Genomic DNA, 8,789 nt, shown 5'->3' on the forward strand with positions numbered 1-8,789 from the left:
CCGAAGGGAGGAGTGACGCCGCTGAGGCATACCTGCAGTCCTTTGAACCCGCCGCCAGTGTCACGTGCGCGTGCGGGCCTCGGTCTGCCGGTGGACTGCTGCCGAGTAGCTTAGAAGTGACGCAAGCAAACGTCTTGGAAATACGTATGTTTCTGCTTTCCCGGGGAAATAAACTTAACCTCTGCATAATACGAGGGGAACCTTTATGTTCTTTTAGGTAGTTGCTGAATAAAAATATCACTCTCAACCCCCCTAAACACTTACTACTTCAGAGAATAGGTGGAGTGGATATTGGCGGTGAATACAGCGAGGCAGTACCTGCTTAAATTATTCTGTCCTTACATCCTGAATCTATACTTGCCAGAACTATTCGACTGCTAATTTCAAGATGAAAAATAATTTTACGCTTCTGGGTATCATCCTGATCTTTAGATGGGAGGTTTTCTCCCCCAAAATAACACTTGTTCTTTTACGAACATGCATTATACTGATACAACTCTTGCAAAAAGAAAAAAAGGGCCCCTCCTCTCCCCCAGCAGAATTTTGATGCTTTAAGATTTTTCCCACGCATCCCATCCGGTTGAGAGTAGCGAGAGATCCACGCTCCGGTTGATCCCAGGAAGGCTCGTGCAATCCTTGAGTAGGGCTTTTAAGGCTACTTTTAATTTCTTATTTGAAAGTATGTGTATATGTAGTAAAACATAAATTACTCTTGTGCCCTCCTTCCCTTCCCCCAGATAGGCGCTTTTTGGAACAGAAGTAAGATTAATTACAAATATGAGCTACTTTGAGAGAGAACGGAATAAAGAAGCACGGAGTTCTTGCTGGCTGTAAGCCTCTACTATAATAAACTTCACTATAAGGCCTGTTTTGGTGAATTTGGGTGCCAGAGAGGTTAGCACACATCGTGCAGCAGAAGCAGGCGTGAGGCCGTTGTGTCAAGGGGGACAAAGTTTTCTTCAAAAACTACCGGACGTTAGAGAATGTATTTCCAGCAGTAATTCTTTCCACGCTTGAACTGGCAGGGTTTTTTTCTGCTGATACAGTGACACAGATCAATTATAATCATTTTGTGAAGAAGGATACTGCTTCCTAGGAAGTCAGTTTTTACAGAAGTTTAGGTTTTTTTGGGGATAGCTGCTGCAGGTGTAGTGAGAGAAGTAGCATCAGCTTCCAAACTCAGTCACAGATCTCCGGTGCACTGATTCCTTGCTGTGCTGTTGTCCTCTGAAGAGCGCAAGCGTGAAATTGAGCAAAGTAAGTACTTCTGGCATTTTCAGCTACGTTTATGGTTCTATCCCTATGTCGGTGTGTTTTTGTGAACTGTTTTCCTTCAAAAATGCACTTACCAGCAAAGTGCCTATCAACAGTCCTGGAAATTCATATTCCACTCCTGCAAGTAAACACACGTACTGACAGGAGGATGAGAACATATTTGCAGTTGTGCCCTGTTAATGACCCTGCTGGAGATCGCTCGTGCAAGGGAGGAACAGTCATGGACTATACACTAGGAGCAGCCAAGTAGATATTCCACCCAAATGGCCATTTCCAAGAAGCTGCTTAATTGTTGGACACCAAAAGTAACGGTCTCATGTTTTGACAGGCAGGAAGCTGAAATTTTAGGAAAATTAGTTCTTTATTATTATTATTATCATCATTGGTAAAAATTTTTAGTCATCAACTTCTTATAAATTTTCAGGGTAATCTTTTTTTACAGACTACATCGAAGTTATGTAGTTATTACCATACTTAAGAGTAGTCTAACTTCATGAACGCTGTACATGTAAGCGGTCAGATTGACACCTCTCTCGAGTACTTCACTGCCTTCATTGGGGTGGGGACTTCTAGGCAGCTTGGTGAAAAATAAGTTGCTTCATTACTTTTTTAAACACATCGGTAGGGTGACAACTAGAACAAGATGTTTAAAACTCTAAACAATGACAATTGAGAAACTATGAGATAAAGATAGTATTTCTTTTCTTACAGCATTGTTACAACATGCAAAGCAGTCAGGAAACTATTGAAATGCAGCACCAAATTTAATTTTGTCCTTTTCATCATGACTACTATCATGATTGCTTTCAGCAAAATTTTCAAGCAGCTCTTGACTACCAGAATTTTTCATGGAACACTTTCCCCCTGGTACTCATAGAATGGTTTGGGTTGGAAGGGACCCCTAAAGGTCATCTAGTCCAACCCCCCTGCCGTGGGCAGGGACATCTTCAACTCAATCAGGTTGCTCAGAGCCCCCTCCAACCTGACCTTGAATGTTTCCAGGGATGGGGCATCCACCACCTCTCTGGGCAACCTCTTCCAGTGTTTCACCACCCTCAGAAAAAAAAAAAAAAATTCTTCCTTCTATCTAGTCTAAATCTACCCCCCTTTAGTTTAAAGCCATTCCCCCTTGTCCTGTCGCAACAGGCCCTGCTAAAAAGTTTGTCCCTGTCTTTCATATAAGCCCCCTTTCAGTACTGATAGGCTGCAATAAAGTCTCCCTGAAGCCTTCTCTTCTCTAGGCTGAACAACCCCAACTCTCTCAGCCTTTCTTCAGAGGAGAGGTGTTCCATCCCCCTGGTCATTTTCATGGCCCTCTTCTGGTCCCACTCCAACAGGTCCGTGTCTTTCTTATGCTGAGGGCTCCAGAGCTGGACACAGTCCTCCAGGTGGGGTCTCACCAGAGCAGAGGAGAGGGGCAGAATCACCTCCCTCGACCTGCTGGCCACGCTGCTTTTCATGCAGCCCAGGGTATGATTGGCCTTCTGGGCTGTGAGCGCACATTGCTGGCTCATGTCCAGCTTTTCATCCACCAGTACCCCCCAATCTTTCTCGGCAGGGCTGCTCTCAATCCCTTCATCCCCCAGCCTGTATTGATACCGGGGGTTGCCCCGACCCAGGTGCAGGACCCTGTACTTGGCCTTGTTAAACCTCATGAGGTTCACACGGGCCCACTTCTCCAGCTTGTCCAGGTCCCTCTGGATGGCATCCCGTCCCTCTGGCGTGTTGACTGCACCACTCAGCTGAGTAGGAACTGTAATTCTTCCAATGTTACTTTTCACAGGATGACCAATCAAAAACGAAAATGAAGGCAGGAGAGGAAATGGAAAAATACAAACCAACCAAACGAAACAACACAAATCACCACTCTTCTACTTCACAGGATCCTAAAATTAAATGACAGCTACTAGGGAAACTGCCTGGGGCCCAAGGTGAACAATACTGCAAACACATACTGCTATGCAAACATACAGCTAAAAATAAAAAACCCCCAAGTATCAGAGTATACAAGGAATGGGATGAGGAGTAATACAGAAATTAAATTAAACCAGCATGTGTCAGCTGGGTGGTGCGTTCTCTTCTGTGCTTGTTGCACGTGTCTCACCTCCCTCCCTGAAAATTAACTCTGAAGGTAAATGAGCTTTAAGGAAAACTGTCACAAATTATTGTGGGCATAGAGAAACCCTTGTACGGCAAGAGTGAAAAGTCTGAAATTGCTTGCTTGGCTCAGGAAATTATCAAGTGAGACATGATGAAAAGAAGGCAAAGTCAGGATCTTCTGTTTTCCTATGTCACGCAGAGTTAAGTTAAATTACAAAGTGGCACATTTAAAGCCAATAAAAAGATTTTTCCCTCTCACACATTAAGAAATTAATTACCCCACAATACCAATGAAATAATGAACTAGATTAAAAAGGGAACTGGCCATTTGTATGGATAAGAATGATAACCAGTTACAGGTTTGTGCAAACGTACTTTGAAAGAGAATTCGGATGCCAGCCACTAGGGTCTGAAGGCGAGCCTTGGCTCACCTTGACGAGGCAGGCAGTCGGTCTGGGGACCCGATGAACCCGGCGCTGCTTACCCTAACGCTGCTCGTGTCCTTGTTTACGCCAGCCAGGACTGGAGGCAGGACACCCAAGCCAGAGGCTATGCTTGTGGTCATGAGTTAAATCTGCCGGTGATTGTCCTCCGGCACCTAGACCAAGGGGATGCAGACCATTCCCTACCGTACCCCGCAGCGCTTGGCCTCCAAAGCTGGGTTGCTCACCAGCTCCACTGGGAATAACTCAGTGGCCAGGAGCTGGTGAAGAGATTGCTAGCTGGCTCAGGGCAAACATTTTTAGGGGTCTTTCTAACTGTTTGTAGGCATTCAGTTTTCAACATGTGCTCAGACATGTCAGTTGACTAGTCTATCCATAGCCAGAGAGACCCTAAGTGTGTCCAATACACCAGTTCCTCTGCCTGAAAGATCCTATGCGCCGGTATTTTTGCCTGCTTAGGCAATGGTTTCAGCTCTTTCATTCACATGCCCACTAATTCTTTGACACCACATCCCACCGAGAGAGACTGTTGTTTCCCCATCTGCACTAAATGTCTGCGGAGGCTCCTCTCCACCCCACTAATGCTCTTAACAGCAGCACTTTCATCCACCCAACACACGATGGGCTTGAAAGTCTTGTTACACATGATACAGGATGCAAGGCAATGATGATACAGCAAAAGCAAAACTGTTTGATGTTTAAATTGCAGGCATCAAAGTCATGAAAGGGCCCATTTCTGAAATAAGTGAGACAAGAAGCTGCGTGTAATCAATCTATTCGCTGGCCATTATTTGACTGTGAGGTAAATTGTGCTCATTTCTCCTCGAGAAGGATGGGAAATGCAGAGAAACTGTAGCTTTATCTGGCTCTGAAACCTTCATATTTTATTATGGAAACCATAGCTAAGAGAACAAATAAATAAAAGCAACTGCAGAATTAAGGTTTTGTGCATGCATACAATTAAAAAAAAACCCCTCATGAAACATGGTTTTCTTTAGAGCATCATATATCAAAGCAGGCATCAAATCTTTATTCTTCTAATTTTATATATAACCCTTATCTCACTGCATTTTTCTTCTGTCTTTCCCTACTTTGTCAGGACTGCTTACATTGAGAAAAAGTAAACTTTCTGCCCATGTAGTTTTGGATTAAGCATACCTCACAAGTGTATGTGGAGAGGTTTGTCATAGCTTCATGAATCCCTGATTTAGCAAAGGAAAATGTTCCCAATCTGTACCATAATGAAAACCAGGCTTTTATGAAATGAAGCAAGTGATTCATTCTTCAAGATAGACTTTAGTAAAGCCTTTGACACCATTTCCCACAGCATTCTCCTGGAGAAACTGGCTGCTCATGGCTTGGACGGACATATTCTTCCCTGGGTAAAAAACTGTCGGGACAGCCGGGCCCAGAGCATTGTGGTGAATGGAGTTACATCCAGTTGGCGGCCGGTCACGAGCGGTGTTCCCCAGGGCTCAGTACTGGGGCCGGTCTTGTTCAATATCTTTATCGATGATCTGGATGAGGGGATCGAGTGCACCCTCAGTAAGTTTGCAGACGACACCAAGTTGGGCGGGAGTGTTGATCTGCTCGAGGGTAGGAAGGCTCTGCAGAGGGACCTGGACAGGCTGGATCGATGGGCCCAGGCCAACGGTATGAGGTTCAACAAGGCCAAGTGCCGGGTCCTGCACTTCGGCCACAACAACCCCATGCAGCGCTACAGGCTTGGGGAAGAGTGGCTGGAAAGCTGCCTGTCGGAAAAGGACCTGGGGGTGTTGGTCGACAGCCGGCTGAACATGAGCCGGCAGTGTGCCCAGGCGGCCAAGAAGGCCAATGGCATCCTGGCCTGTATCAGAAATCGTGTGGCCAGCAGGAGTAGGGAAGTGATCGTGCCCCTGTACTCGGCACTGGTGAGGCCGCACCTCGAATACTGTGTTCAGTTTTGGGCCCCTCACTACAAGAAGGACGTTGAGGTGCTGGAGCGTGTCCAGAGAAGGGCAACGAGGCTGGTGAGGGGTCTGGAGCACAAGTCTTATGAGGAGCGGCTGAGGGAACTGGGGTTGTTTAGCCTGGAGAAGAGGAGGCTGAGGGGAGACCTCATCGCTCTCTACAACTACCTGAAAGGGGGTTGTAGCGAGGTGGGTGTCGGTCTCTTCTCCCAAGTAACAAGCGATAGGACGAGAGGAAATGGCCTCAAGTTGCGCCAGGGGAGGTTTAGATTGGACGTGAGGAAAAATTTCTTTACCGAAAGAGTGGTGAAACATTGGAACAGGCTGCCCGGGGAAGTGGTTGAGTCCCCATCCCTGGAGGTATTTAAAATAGGTGTAGATGTGGTGCTCAGGGGCATGGTTTAGTGGTGGACTTGGCAGTGCTAGGTTAATGGTTGGACTCGATGATCTTAGAGGTCTTTTCCAACCTAAATGATTCTACGATTCTATGATTCTATAATTTCTACAGAGTATGCTGTCTCATTAAAAATGATAGTGACAAACAAATGATAATTATTCTGGTTGCTCCTCCTCTCTCAATTGTATCTAGTTAAAAGTAACAGCTGAAAAGGAAAAGTACATTGTGATTTTTTGAATGTATTTAGACACACTAATAGATGTGGTTTTGCATTTATATATATGCATGGTCTTCATATATATATAGAGAGCTAATACTGGGCTCTACTGGGAAGAAAATGAAGTTGTGCATGTCTTCTGATGTTTTTGTAGCAATTGTTTTCTGAAATAATTAACTTCAAAATAATACAAAGAAAATATAGCAAGAAATTAATTCATTGTTACTCACCATTTTGTTTAAAAAACCTGAACGCTGATCTAAAAAAACCCCACCCCCCCTAATATTTAAAATAAAGGAAAAAAGCATTGAAAATGAGTAGTTTGGAACAAAAATCTACTAATGGGTAACATTATTTAAGGCTAGGCTACTGTACTGTGGTTGCTATAGATATATCAGTCAGCATTTACTGCAACGTATAGTATCAGGCCAGACAATACATCTTACTTCTAAACTTCTGCTGAATCGAAACCCAGGCCGTTACCAGCGTGGTTCTCGACGCTGTGATTGTCCAACTAGACCCTAGATACAGCACATGGACCGAGGGCCCGACGTGGCTGCCATTGCTTGGTGGTGCACCGGTAAGTGACCAGACACGCTTCGTTCCCTTTTACGTAACAGCTATTGCAAAGTAAAAGTCAATAATATTTGAGTGGCCAAGAGTTCAAGGAGGCATCTCATGGTCAGGTGATACGCTCCTGACATAGGGTTATTCTTTAAATGCATAAGGTTAAAACTGACATCCCGTACTTTGGTACTACATACATAACCCCACCAAACAAACACCAAGATAACCAAACGGCAAGGAGAAAAAAAGCAGTTTTATGACCCAACTGAAGTGACAAACTGAAGAAATTCAAAGTTTACTGAAACAATTCAGGAAATTGAAAGCTTTGGTTAACTTTTTTTTAGAGAACAGCTGTAAATGATTGAATAAGAATGTAGGGGAACATTTTACTACACTTTTTTTAATCCAGGTTTTTATGATCTTTCCTCTTCCTCCTCCTCTGAACAAATTACTGAGTCAAAAAATCCCATATGCATATTAATAGCAACTGGACTAGTAAACTGATCGTTGAAGAGGATGCTTTGGTGCAGAGAGTAACCGGAGATGATGTTATCTCGGAAGAAAGCTGTATCACTGTTCTAAGCTAACCTAAATGGATCTTGGGCAATCTTTTCCCTGTTTTTCAAAGGTTAGCTTCGAAATCTGAAAGTTTAGTTTCTTCTAAGAAAACTTGTTAACCATCTTCTTGTTCATTTGTTTGCTTTTCCTCAATGTTTTGAACAACTGCATTTTCTGTTACATTGTCTCTACAGGTTGATATTATTTAGTTCCATTCATGGTTTCTTTTGGTTTTGTCCTTGATTTTGCACTGTTGTTGTTTTGCCAGATTTTAGCATCTGCACCACCCCAGTCCTTGGAAAGATAAGAAAACGCCAGCGTACTTGCTTATGAAGGATATTATTGAGACATATTTGGTCTACAAAGGCCTACAAAATTCACTGTGAACGTGAAGAGGTCACCTGTGTTCATCCCATGTGACAAGTGGAACACAGACGCTTTCCCTCTTACCATGCACAATCAAAACTGCTAGGCACTTGTAGCACTGACCTAAATGAAAGGCATGGGCCAGTCCTGAAAACTGTGCAGGATTACACAAAACTTACTTCAGCTTTCCAGGTTAAAACCAGATATGCAGATTTGAAAATATTAAAATGATTTTTGATTAAGAGACTTCAAATATCAGAGCTCAGTCAGATTAAGCCTTGCTACATTATTGCCTTTTGAAATGCAAATTTAAGTAGTGGGTTTTTGGTTTTTTTTTTAGACATACTTGCTTTTCATGAGACTTGGAAAACTAAGGTTTTATATGTAGGAGCCATCTTTCATAAAAGATGGAGTTTCATGTCTATAACCATTATATAGGCTAAGCTTACACAAAAAGAAAGACGAGGCTTGATGTACAAACCCCATGCAAACACGCCTGTCGTATACCTGAGAACACTAGGAATGATCAGGCTGGTTTTTAAGAAAGCAGACATTTGTAGCAGTGATTTTGGGCTCCGAGTCATCCGGGGAAGATTTGCCACTATCAGAATAGAACTGCCCATCTTTTTAGAAGGTGTCGTGTCAAACTGTACAGTAGACAGATCCTAATGTCTCCAGCTTAAATCTGTGAGCAGTTGTATTTGTCAAGAGTAAAACGTCAAGCTTTGAATAGTCTGATCTTTATGAGCATAACAGATTTAACTTTTGTGGCCTTTAATTAATCCCGGATATAAAAAGCTCCTAAAGTACCTCTTATTTACCACGATTTATCTTGCATCTGTTAACTAAAAGTGAAAAACACTATAAAAATACAAATCGTGCTTAAGATGATTTGTAGTTGAGAAAGTGTATGGTAA

The sequence above is a fragment of the Aptenodytes patagonicus genome, chromosome 1, assembly GCF_965638725.1.
Source record: "Aptenodytes patagonicus chromosome 1, bAptPat1.pri.cur, whole genome shotgun sequence".
NCBI classification, from domain to species: Eukaryota; Metazoa; Chordata; class Aves; order Sphenisciformes; family Spheniscidae; genus Aptenodytes; species Aptenodytes patagonicus.